General features: G+C 38.7%; 1 long non-coding RNA gene across 1 annotated transcript in view; it reads right to left on the bottom strand.

Moving 5' to 3' along the window:
- LOC118010367 overlaps positions 1 to 13,649 on the bottom strand; it is a 154,568-nt gene extending 140,919 nt beyond the window's left edge. Inside the window, exons 1-2 of the long non-coding RNA XR_004679178.1 lie at positions 13,447 to 13,649; positions 8,460 to 8,574 (exon numbers count right to left, since the gene is read on the bottom strand). This is a non-coding gene — a long non-coding RNA (uncharacterized LOC118010367). The remainder of the gene's footprint in view (positions 1 to 8,459; positions 8,575 to 13,446) is intronic.
- Positions 13,650 to 13,853: the final 204 nt, after the last annotated feature.

The following is a 13,853-nucleotide window of genomic DNA, read 5'->3' as shown; positions in this document are numbered from 1 at the left end:
AAGGAAGGAAGGAAGGAAGGAAGGAAGGAAGGAAGGAAGGAAGGAAGTGAGTTGGAGGGAGGGAAGAACTGTGTCTTACTCATTCTTCAAAGATTCTACCACAGTAATCTGCCCATTGAAAATATCTGTTAACCCTCATGTAAATCTGTTGTATGGATATGATATCTAAGGTAATCAAGATGCCAATAGTTTCACCTGATATGTTGGTAAATCTCAGTACAGCTTAGAGACCATAATTTTTAAAGGTAAATTTTTAAAGATTCCTCTCATTAGCAAATCAATGAGCAAACATTTGTACACGCTAGCCCATAATTCTAAGATAAAGAAAGATACAAATCTAGAAAGTGGATGCAATCAATTTGGTTGCCTGTGCATAAGTTATCTCCCTTATGGATAATAAAGTCTCAATAATTAGAAGTGACTTCTTATAATTCAAATATCTTATCTTTCAATTTAGAGTGACAATGTGAAGCCAAAGATAACTAAAGGGGGTGGGTTAAAGCAAACTTGGGCATGGCAAGTCTGTCTTCAAGACCCTTATAAACCTCCATCTGGCCTATTCTTCCCTTCCATCTGTCCATGAAGCTGCTTTCCGTTCTCATGAAGTCCCTTCACTGGTAGTCCACTTGGGCCTGGCCTTTTGGGTATTTTATTATCCCATGCTTTAATTCAATCTGTACAATTTAATCTACATAGTTTTCACAGTTAAAAAGAAATTTAAACACTGTCAAAACTCCTTCATACACAGTTGAAACTCAGCTGGGTTAAGACTTGCCCAAGGGAATATTAATTAATGACAGAGCTGGGATGAGAATCTAACATCAAGGTCTCTTCCTTTCCCAGAAACTATGCAATGAGAATTTTTAAATAATCTGCTAAACCCCTAACAAAGTACTGTCTTGATAAAAGTACAGGGGCACCTACTATGTGGGGAAATTAAGGCCCTGGCAGGAACACTTGCACACGGTGGCAGAGCCAGACTGAAAGCCAGGTGTCTGGCGCTAAAGCCCACACCACTTTGTTGGGTATATATTATTTAGACATGTGTTCAGTTTGGGAGAACCAAGGAGTGGGGAGGACAGTTGGGCAAGTTCCCAGAGGACAGTAGGCGTGAACTGGACCTTGAAGGATGGGAGGAGTTTTCCAGATAGGATCACAGTGGCAGTGGGGAAGGTGCAGAAGAGAGGGAGAAGGAATGTTCTAGACAGAGGGAAGAGATACAGCAGGCTGAAGAAGAGATGGCAATGAGGAAGTGGCACAGAGCCAGTCTGGGAAACACAGGCCGCTCCTCCTCTCTGGAAAGTCAAGAGCTGGGTCTAGAGCAGGATTGGAAAAAAGATACACAGGACTGGAGACTCTAGAAAAACATTTTCTAGAGGTAAGTTTAACAAATAGGAACTTCCACCCTTTTTTAGTAGCTGATCTGTGTGACTTGCCTGCCTTCAGTCTGGGCAGCCAACATACAAAGGTCCCAAACACTTATTCGCCATTCACTAAACACCTACTGTGTGCCGGGCGCCAATCACCAAACATCCATTCTGCACCACTATTGTCAAACTAGGACAGGCAATGGAACAACTGAGTTTCGAATTTCTCTGGGCTTGAATCTCAACTCCAGGACTCACAGGTCACCTTGCACAAGTTATTTCTCTGTGCTCAGTTTCCTCATCTGGTAAATGAGAATACCGATAACAGTTATCATGTAAGACCATCATCTTAAATGAGTTAATTCATGTGAAGGGCTGAGGACACACCCAGCAAAGAGTAAGCACTCAGTAAATGTTGGATACTACAAAAAAAAGAAAAAAAGTACCGTCTTCAACACCAATCTTGATTCCCTCCCCATATAAAAATCTTTCCCATATATCCCCTTCCTTTAGTCTCTTATTTTAATGTGTTAAGACACTAATCCTAGTGTGGATATTATCTACGATTCAACATCCATTATCACCAATTCACACCTTAACTCAAGTTAGCTTACCAGGTTAGCTAACCAACCAATTTACCTCATAACATTTTTATTTTAATAGGAACAGTCTTCAACCAAAGAAGTAAGCGAGAATTTCACATATTATATCAGGTTTAGAAGCAGAAAACCAGAGGGTGTTTTGGCTCCTTAAATTATAACACAGAGCCAGACATCTGTACTCAGGACCAAGACTAGAATAGAAACTCAGCATATGAGATTTGATTGCCTGTGATGTTCCACATTGCTGACCTGAATGCTGCTTGGCAAAAGGACAGTCAACAGACATATGACATGATATATTTGGCTGAAATTCATAAAAGATGAAAAACAGTTAAATTTGTTTTCTACCCACTATTTCACATAGTTTTTGCCTAACATATTTTATTCAACCTTTTTTTAGGAGAGTGGGGGAGTACAATATCTTTAAATCTTATTAAACTAAATTTCAAGGCAGAATTATTCTGATTCTTAAGATTTATAAATGATTTTCTAAAGACAATATTGTCACAGTTATCCACTGTCAAATTTAAAGGAGCTTAAAAGTGGGCCTTAAAGATTTAAAGAACGGGGCGCCTGGGTGGCTCAGTCGTTAAGCGTCTGCCTTCGGCTAAGGTCATGATCTCAGAGTCCTGGGATCGAGTCCCGCATCGGGCTCCTCGCTCTGCGGGAGGCCTGCTTCTCCCTCTCCCACTCCCCCTGCTTGTGTTCCCTCTCTCGCTGTGTCTATCTCTGTCAAATGAATAAATAAAATCTTTAAAAAAAAAAAAGATTTAAAGAACAAACAAATCACCTAGAACTTCCAGAAGTACAACTATAAATAAAACTTAGAGACATCCAGCAGATATAATTTCTGGTATCTGCACTGTAAGTATAGATTATCACATGTTATGAAACTGCTTAAGTATGGACTAAGTTTTCTAACGAGACTTAATCTGAAAATATTTTTTATGTTAACCAAATTTTCATTAAGATCTCATACTTCTATTTTAATAGTAGTTCTTCTAATAGTGATTATTGGAATACCCGGAATTCTCTATGAAGAATCTGAGATATGGTAAAATTTATGTTAATTCACTCTTCAAATAAGATCCAGTAAAGTGCCAACTTGTAAAGACAGTATTATTTTTTCCTGATATAACATCAAATTACTTGGGACCTCTCAAACAGTGACAGTCCCAAATCTATCTTCCTAGGAAATATAGACTGAGGTTCCACAAATTGGTGAAAAGCCTTTAAAATTTTATACCATATAAGGGCTAGTTATGTTGGTTTTATGAGGGTGAAAAAGTCCTAAGGATTTGGTTTCCCATCTTGGTAACTTGCAGCCATTGAAAAATAAGACAAAATTGCACTATAATAACAAATCTCTGAATATCCTCTTATTCATCTCATTTATAAGGTATTTGGTTCCACAAACCTGTTATGCTCATTTCTATCTCTGTTTACTTCGATTAGTTGTTATCATTTCTTGAAATTCCTGTTTTTACACTTACTTGGAATTCAAGCCACATCAATGTTTTAAGGCTCTATTCAGCCCAAATTTCACCTTTAATTCTGAAAAGGATTCAACACAGTGATAAAAAAGGACATGGTCCCAAGTTGGACTCCGTGGACTCTACCAACATTAGTTGCATGACCAAGAGCAAGTTACTAAAGCTCCCATGCTTCAGCTTCATCATTTATAAAATGGAAATGCTCAATAAGATTTCTGTGAGGATTCAATGAATTAGTGCATGCAAAGTGCTTTGAATAGTGAGTGGCACAAGTAATCACTCAATAAATGTTATCCACTATTATAATCTTTATTATAACTTTCATTCTTCCTGCACTACTCTGAACAACTGTAGACTCATAATTCGTAAGAACCCTAGACTGTAGAGGTCATTGAGTTCAATCTCCCACATCAAGTAGTAGCACCTCTAAAATGTTCTTAATATTTGGTCAACCATGAAAATGGTTAAATGCTTGCAGTGCTGGAAAATTCACTATTCTTCTAAAAGCACAGACTCGCAAATAATTCTAATCATCAGAAAGGTCTCTTATGTATGATGCCTACTTCCTACTCACTGGTCTCTTATTTCTGTCTCCACAGCTTGAAAACAAACCTTCACCCTCTATCCACTTTCACACAACATTCTGAATAGTCTCTGACTAGTTAAGTAGAACACTTTGTTTAGGGAAGTAAACCAAATTTTGACAAAATGTACTCAACAAAAACAATGACAATAAAATTACACCGTTCTTATATGAGAAATTAAGGTATTCTTTGCTTCTGAGGGAGTTGGCCAACAATATTCACATTTATCACTCAATCTACTTAAATAAGACTGTAGACTCCCTGTCAGGCTGCTTTCCAGACTGTATCCACAGGTATAATTTTTTTGTAGTCTAGTTATTTCTCCATGTAGTCCCTTTGGCTGTGTGTCTTTTCTCCTTGTGATTTTCGCTTTTCTGCCTCTGTTTCTATCTTTCCATGTGTCTATCTCTTGCTCATTTCTCATTCTTTCATCAAACCATCATTCAACAAACATTTGTGTAATGTTACCACGTATCAGGCACTGTGCTAGGCATGGAAAACTCAAAGATAATTAGATCTGGATCAAATTACTCACAAGCTAAGTTGCAGAGACAGATACATAAACAGTTAATAAAACATCATGGTAATGCAATGAGATAGATATGCCTAGGCTACTGTGAGAACACTAGGAAGGAATGCCCACTGGAAGGAGTCAAGAAACGTTTCTGGAAGGAGATAACACCTAATGAGGTCTAGAGTGAGTCTCAGCAGTACCTCTCAAAGTTTAAATCACCTGAGAATCTTGTTTGAAAGATTCGGAGTCCGGAGATCTGGGTGGGATTTGAGATACTGCTTTTCCATCAAGCCCCAGATGTTGCCCATGCTGTTGGTCTGCAAAGGTCTTAAAAGATGGCTAATGACTAAGTAAAGGTTGGGTGGAGTGAATATAGGCAGGATAGAAAGTATGAAGTAAATCACAGAGGTAAGAAACACTTGAGTGTGTGTTATGAGAATGAAGCACATTAGCGTCCCCAAGCAATTCAAAAGATCATCAGTTCCTAAAATAGGGGTGGATGGGAATATGGTATATGTTAAGGAGAAGGGAATTTATTACATAGCCAATGGAGTATATCAAAGTAAGTAGGGCAGTTACATGGTAACAACTGCAAACCAGATCTGGTGGTTTCATTGGTAGAATCATGGGCAAGAAGATAACACTCTAGGCCACATTAAATAAATCTGCTAACAAGGATGATGAGGCAACTGACTTAAAAAAAAAATGTTCAGCAGATAAAGTAAGTTGATTGTATTTTCACTTATTAATTTAAAAATCAGCAAAGTTGTTACTCCTTTGTATTCTTTGCAGGCCTGCTATCTTTTCTTAATCTGACACTTAGTAATATGTGATCTTAAACAAGGCACTTAAACCTCTTTTCACACCAAGTTCCACATTTTAAAACAGTGAAGAGTTGACCCAAATAAACACTGTGGTCTCTTTACCCTAAATTTTATGGTCCCCTGAACTAAATTCATTTCATACTGAATCATGGAATCATAATTTTTAAAACCTACCACAACACCTGGAATATAAATATTCACTATATTACTAATACTGACTCTACCTAGCTAACAGGTATTAAAACTTAAGACTTTTTATACATCCTGCCTCTTCTTCACCCATGACATTCATTACTGAGTCCAGTTGCTTTGTACTTATGTTTTACTGGTGATTCTTTGGTTTATGTCCCTATGATTTTTTAACTGGATTCTTGCAATAGCACCTTAGGTGTTCTGTCTGGCTCCAATCTAATCTTTCTCCAAAAACTATCCAAAAAAATTGAAGAAGTCTGGAGTCAGAAAGCCCTGCGATTGAATGCTAAAGCCCAGTGCTTCTTAGCTGTGTGACTGTTAGCAAGTTATTTAACCTCTCTAAACCTGAATTTCTTTACCTGTAAATCATAGGGATGATATAAGATAAAATGCTTGCAAAGTGCTTAGCACAATGCTATTACACAGTAAGAACTCAATAAATGCTAGTTATTATTTTGAAAGACAAATCTCATAAACACTTGAGCAGGTACTTCACAAAAGAGGAAAATCAAATGGCCGATAAAAAATGAAAAGATGTTCGGGGCGCCTGGGTGGCTCAGTCATTAAGCATCTGCCTTCGGCTCAGGTCATGATCCCAGGGTCCTGGGATCGAACCCCTCATCGGGCTCCCTGCTCTGTGGGAAGCCTGCTTCTCCCTCTCCCACTCCCCCTACTTGTGTTCCCTCTCTCGCTGTGTCTCTCTCTGTCAAATAAATAAATAAAATCTTTTTTAAAAAAATGAAAAGATGTTCTTCTTCATTAGTAATCAACAAAAAGCAATTAATACTTCTATGAGTACAACTAAGTATCCACCCTATAAGCAAAATTTAAGAACTTATAAATCAAATGTTGGTGGGGTATATTGCTGATGAGAGTGTAAACTGATATAACTGCTTGGGGACAATATTCTGGCATTATTTAGAAACACTGAATGTGCACACACCCCCAAATTCAGTAGTTCCTTTCCTTGATATTTATCTGAAAGAAGCTCTTACACGTGTATACTAGAATCTGAAAGCAACTTCATTTCTACCATTCCCATTTATGCCCTAGCACAGTAAATGACATATAGCACTCACAAAAAAATCATACTCCGCCAAGCCTCTGGACCCTTGGAAAATATTCCCACTGCTCCCCTTCCTCTGGTTACTTTTTATTATCCTTAACATTCAGTTAACCTATCACTTCCTTTGGGAAGTCCTCCTTGACAATTCCCCATGCCATCTGTATTAGATTCTCCTCTGCTGCACTTCTGTTAGCACCCTAAGTCTACCCATTTAACAATCCTGTTTAAGTACCACACTCTTTGAATAGCTCTCCCCCAATTAATGGCACATTTTATCGTAAGTACTATACTCTTTAGACTGAAAGCTCCTTTAAGGCAGGTACGATCTCTTTCATCAATCCCAAGAGTTAAAGATAATATCTACATCACAGATTCTCAACAAATGTTTGCTTAATGAATAAATGTTTAAGATGGGGCAATATATGTTTTCTACATCACTGGAAGTGGCACATAACTCAAAATAGTTCAGCCATATAAAGTTGCCCTTACTTTAGATCCATGATGGTTGATTATAGGCAACATGCTATTCTCTTTTATAAGAAACATGCATTTAATACATGTTGATTAAGCACAGCATAGTGATGACTATTATATCTACTTTCTCAAAATCACTGTAAGCAGACTATAATGAAAATCATGATGTGAAATAAGTATAGGGTTAATTTCATCAGTCTTCTGTAGTTATAGTTTATGCATTAATTCACAAGACAGCCTACCTACCCAGCATTATATGAGTCACTAAGCAAATGAAAGAGATATATTGATCACTATTCAAAACAGCTTCTTTTGGAGTCTTACAAGCACCACTGTCATGCGCTATTTCTCAAAGAAGTTATTTGACAGATTATAACTGGTTCATCTCTTCTGGAGTCTATAGATTATTGACTTTGGTGACTATAAAGCATCAAGTATTTGATTAAAAAATACTATGCCTGTGTGTGCTGATATTTTTATAAAATAATAAGTTTTCAAAATTATTCCAACTAGCAGAGAAACTGGATCTACTTTTTTTTTTTTTTAAGATTTTATTTATTTATTTGAGACAGAGAGAATGAGAGAGACAGCACATGAGAGGGGGGAGGGTCAGAGGGAGAAGCAGACTCCCTGCCGAGCAGGGAGCCCGATGCAGAACTCCATCCCGGGACTCCAGGATCATGACCTGAGCCGAAGGCAGTCGCTTAACCAACTGAGCCACCCAGGCGCCCAAACTGGATCTACTTTTAATATTGCTGTATTAGGCAAAAGGATTTGTAGGGTAAATGTCTATGGATTGAGTTTTATAAAACTGTGCTATGATTTCTCTCCCCTATTTCCAAGGTTCTAAATGTTATGTTAATATATATATTATATACATTCTTTATATACGCCTATATATTTACATAGGAGTGTTCTTGTATATGTATTCCTGAAAGGTACCGAGCATTATAATTTAGCTCAGAACCAATTCTTCTACCAGAGGGGATGAATTGATAAAATGTGGAATTATGTTGTAAATAATAAAAGCCACTGAAAAACACTGTTACCAACTGTTACTCAGGCACATGAAATTGTTCATTACAGCTCTCTGACCAGACTGGTATCATGCAGGGTGGTAGCATTGTGGTGTTTTACAATGCACCCATGCACCTCAAGACTTCATGCTGCTCTATGTGGCACCATCAGTTAAACATTCTGTCCTGTTGATTTTCACTTCTTTAGCTGAAATTATTTGGAGCAGTATCTCTTCAGATCCATACACTAAATCCCATGCAATATTTAAAGCGGTTATGGAGATCACATGTTTTCTGCTAAGGAACATTTATAAATTTGTGACTCACCACTGCTTGTATGGTTTCTCATCTATAGGAAATGGTTCTAATTCAACAGCTTCTTGCATGAGTTGCCATAACGAAGATCTGAGATGGTCCTGCCGTTGGTGTTCCTCACGCTGGCCTAAAATCAAAGCAAAAACACAGAATGAATTTGATTTTAACATTTACATGGGAATTTCATCTGCATTTAGGAAACCAAAAGACTGACAAAGACAACTGAAAATGAATGATGGGACACAAGATGAGGGAATAAAACATCCAAAGTTAGTTCACTCTGTTCAAATGTATTGCAAGCACAAGAACTTTGATGTTAGCAACACCAGAGTAGCTGGATATTTTAAAATCTGAACATAAGCCCAATTAATAATTATTACTTTAGTTGGCATGGTATTTGACTTTGTGATATGGATTTGGTTTTGAGATACAAGGCACCCTACTCAGCTTCAACTGGGATAGCTTCACTGTTGCATGTTTACATAGTCTGCTTTTCATGTAAGATTTCATTGGAATGATGGGTAACATACTTACCAATAAAAGGAGGAGGAGAAGTTCAAAAACCTCTGAAGTATGTGAAATAGAATAAAACTAAACTGAAGTTGGTCTGAAGCTGGAAACAGACCTGTATGTATGCTTTCCCATAATCGGATCTAGTTACAAAAATAGGTTTGTAACTTCAATCTGTTACTGTTCCTTTTTGAGATTATACTGGACCAGATTCTCCAAGATTTGCCAGTTTTCAATGCTCTACCTATTATTGAACCGTAAGTTTTTATTTCTAGAACTTTGGAAGGTATGCTCACCATACTGAAAGTAAGCTTCCTCTCTGCTCCAACTAAGAGTCCCCTTCCTGGCCGGGTGCTTACAACTTTCTACTAGGAATTCTTTTCCCACCACACCCTCCTGCTGCCCAGACATCCCAATGTGGCCTCCAGTGTCACATGTATTTCCTTCTCTTCTGAATTCCTGTCATATTTCTTGTCAAATTACTAATAGAGCCCTTGATTATACACCACCTTTATTTAACCTCATCTCCCCAAATGGCCCCAAGCTCTTCCTTCCATTGCACTTAGCAGAGAACTCTGTACACGGGAGCCATTCACCCAAGGAATATTTATTGTGTCCCCACAATGGGCCAAATAGACACAGTCAGTACCTGAGAGATTATACTATCATAGAGAACACAGGAAACAGGAATAGGCCATTACTGTATTGTGTGATAAGTGCTATGATGGCGGAAGTACAGACACTGAATAAACCTTGCCAAATAAATGGGCCTAAGAGCTTTCACTTCACGATCAAAGCTTTCAGATCCTCTTTCCAGTGTATGAGAAGAGGAAAATTACTTGAAGAAACTCATTTTCAGGAAGCACATGGAGCACGCAGGCAGGTTAACATCCAAAATCCAGGAGGCAGTTCTACTTCTAGGAAGAGAAGTCACTAAGATGAATTTCTAGTACTTTTTTAAGTCACTGCTGGGAGGTAGCATTCTTTTTCCTGCTTTCTACAACACACACACACACACACACACACACACACAATGTAACAAAAATCCTGTTTATTACCGAACAGGCTACTCTGCAAATGCCTGATGGCCCTGTAGGGGAACTTCACTTTACACCTGCACACCATATGGATTTCAGAGCAACTGTGGGTTTCACATCTCAGAGATAAGAGCAGTGAGATAGGCTATAGTGGCTTATTATGGATCCAAAACATCAATTCAACTAGAAAACTTCTTTACCAAAAATAAGTATAAATCTGTAGTCCACTTCTCATACCAAAATGCTTCTTTTGATTTAAGGATTTTCAGTATCACCGAGTTCTCCATTTAGAGTTTCTACCAAGATCCACAACAAGAAATGGGGGGGAGGGAGTAGGATAGTAACTAAAACATACAGATTTTTCACTTTCCCCCTCTTTGCCTTGATTTTCTCATAAGGATAAAATGTACTCAAACTGAAAAATCTTCAGTCAAAACCTTAAAACTTTGCTATGAAAATATGTACAGATAGGTAAATTTCTAAAATTCAAGCTCCAATTCTCAATTACATTTTCTCTTTCAAAGAGAAATAATCAATATGCAGCATGATCTTTTATCTGAATCAGCAGCAGTGCCTCATCTCAGACTTATATAATGCAATAAATATATTTAATATACTAAAGAAATAAATGGATCTTGGTCTCCTTTACCAATAAGCATTCCCCCAGCAGTCTACAGGCCCAACTTTATCTAAGTCCATGGTCCTCAGAGGAAGGTGTGAGAGATGCATGTGTGGTGGGGAGGAAATACTCAGCCTGCAGCAAATACAGCTTTGTACTCCTTTCAGTCATTACTAGACACTTTGTGCCTCTTTTTGCTCAAGTGTTGCAATGTCCAACCAAAAGCTTAAAGGAGACTGCGAGAGGAAATAGTAACCGCAATGGAGAACGACTTTTAAGTGTTAATTTGTTTATTTCTTCTTCTAATTGAAGGAAGACTCCCTTGCTTTGATACCCATTATTCTCATAAGCAACTAAGCTATCATTGGATTTGCATACACCAATTCCATGCAAAGTCTTTTAGCTCCAAATGTGACCTGAGGCCAGAACTAGAGCAGGAAGGGAGAGCACCTGCCCCCATGTTTAACAAACAAGGAAGCCCCCAATTTGTCTTTATTTTTATCATCAGTATTAAGACTTTTTCACTAAGATTACATCCGAAGACATAGATTCATATACATAAAGCCACAATAAAACTTAAAAAAAAAAAAAAAAAAAACCTTTAAATACGGGATGCTTTATCTTTAAACATGGGAGGCTTTTTCACATTACTGAGGTTAGGCAGATCCCTTTTGCTTATGATATCCTTATAAGATACACTAACCAGGGAAATCCTATGAATTTTCCTGCAACTTAAAAATATACATTTATTTTATAGCATCCACAATCGAGTCTAGTTCATTCTAACCTTGAAAAACATTGACCATGTCCTATTAAACCATTAAATACTAATAGGTGCAGACGTACCAGACAATGACAGCAAAACACACTCGGTCCCTCTGGGATCTGTTCACAAACATCCCCTTCCAGCATGACAAACACACTCCTCCCAACAGCAGATGCTGTTCTGGGGCAAGCAAGCAGGAAGCTGGAGGCAGCTGATTTTTCCACTCTACATATGATTTCTTACTGCCTCATCATCAAGAATTTTTTTTTTTTTACCAGAACTGCAAAGATTCTGTAACACCAGGAGCCCATCAAATTAAAGCTACTCTACAACAGGAGGGAGTGATGTGCAGATGAGGAAGCACGAAGACTCTTTCATATCTAAGGTCATACCACCTTTGTCATCTGATTTGCTAGTTCCGTTATGGGGAAGAGAAAATCCAGTTTGCTCTGTGTAATAAAATAAGCTAGCCCAGTACTTTATGTCAATTAAGAGTGAGATGGAGGCAGGAAAGGGGATTCGTGCCAGAGGCAGCAAAACTGCTCTATCCAAGCTGTCTGGCCCCTAAAATCCAACGGTTCCAAAGTAGAGTCAGAAGCTTGTGAGCTCATTCATGAGCATCACTATCTGTATTGACAACATGTAGGCTCACCTAAGGTAGAACGTGTACAGAAGCCTCTCTGAGAGAGGTGGTCATTCCTGCAACCATTTTTGATACGTTGATCAGCATTCTGTGAGATCTTCCGAGGTCTGACAGCTAGCAGACAAGGGACAGAGGGAGAAATTGGAACTTGGGCTAGCAACGCTAAGTGCACTTATTTTCCTTCCATCTGAACTGTGGCCTGTCCCATGACTTAGCCTGCCACTTTCTGGTTTATTCATAAAAGTTACCGTGAACACCCCAGCAGCACGCAGGGCTGCTGTACAGTCCCTGTCAGGCTCTGCAGCAAAGACAGCCCATGTAAACAACCCTGTAATTCCTTCAGAGCCTCCTGCCATGGGATAAGCCATTCTTTTTCTGCAGCTAAATGGCAGTACCTGGGAAGTTGTATGTTAGAAGGTAAAAGCAGAGACAGCCTCTAGATTGAAAGGTAGAGGGGAAAAAATACATATATAATTTTTTCTTGAAATATCTCTAACCTTGATGTACTTGAACATTTTCCAATAAATCACATTTATTTTGCTGCAGGCACAAAGACATAAATTCTGATAAGTATATTGCCGTGCTCATTTCTGATATTTTTTTTCCCCAAAAGAGCTCTGACATTTCTAGGGGACACAGTATCCCAGCACAGAATATGGGAACCCTGCCATTAACAAAAAACGCTGCCTGCTATGACTAGGAGATCACTTTCTTAAAGGGACCCCTTACCTATGCGACTGCAGTGCCAATGTTTCCTCTCATCTCTAACCTGACCCCTGTCCTGTGGTCCTCTCCCCGGCCTGAATTTAGCCTAGAATGTCTCTGCAAGAGTCATGTCATTAGTTTTGCAACTAAAATATATAAATACCATTCCCTACGAAAAATAAATATGTTCCAAAATATTTATCTAAATTACACCTCTCAGGAAGTAAACATAAACGCACACGTAAAGACATGATTTTTTAATGTTTTATGGAACCCAGAGCATTTCTTAGATATAAGACTGAGGTCAGCACTTCTAACAAGCACAGCTGTTAACTGTCTCTCTGCCTCTTTCTCTTTCTCTCTCTCCACTCCCCCTTCCCTCCCTCTCTCCCCCGCTGTTTTTCTCTTCCCTTCTGTAGCTCTGCATTGGTCTAAAAACCCCTGGTCACAATAAGAAATCTCCCTCCCACCCTCTGCCAACCCTCACTCCAAACAGGAAGGTTTCCAAACGCCCAAGTCTGGGGCGAGATGCTCCACACAGAAGGAAAGGCTGGTGGCTTCTTGCCTCCGAGGTACTTCACTTCATGAACCTGCTTTCCATCCCATCTCTCCCACTTTTCCCATGCTCACTCTCCCATCCCATCAGGAGCAATCAATAGGCATCACCCCCACCCTCCAAAAAACAGGTTAGAACCCAGAAGGAGCAAAGAGCCACCTACCATTCCGTGCTTGAGAACTACGATCCTGATCCAGCAGTGTTTGCCCCAGAAATCCTCCCTATTTGTTTTTCATTAACACATTCCAAATTGTAATAAGGAATAGATTCTTTGGGAAATTGTTTAAAATTAATGATAGACAGGTGATTTCCACAAAAACCCAATCTTAAAGTCACTCAAGCCCCTAGGAATTGAGGGGTGAGGAGAAAAAAGGAAAATTGTAAAAATGAAAAAAGAAAAGAAAAAGGTAAGCATGTAACAAGCACCACCCACCCCCATAAAAATAAAAAAAGAAGGGGAGGTTTTTTAAAAAAAAGAAGAAGAGTGGCTTGCTGAATCACCCTCTTTCACTGCCTGGAAACCATTGTGCAGCGTGATGCTGCCTGTACCATTGTGGAACCTACCAGAGG

This window comes from Mirounga leonina, unplaced genomic scaffold (genome assembly GCF_011800145.1).
Source record: "Mirounga leonina isolate KUSES-001 unplaced genomic scaffold, KU_Mleo_1.0 Mir_129, whole genome shotgun sequence".
Taxonomy (NCBI): domain Eukaryota; kingdom Metazoa; phylum Chordata; class Mammalia; order Carnivora; family Phocidae; genus Mirounga; species Mirounga leonina.
The sequence above is the reverse complement of the archived record's forward strand: the minus strand, read 5'-3'. Positions and strand labels throughout refer to the sequence as shown.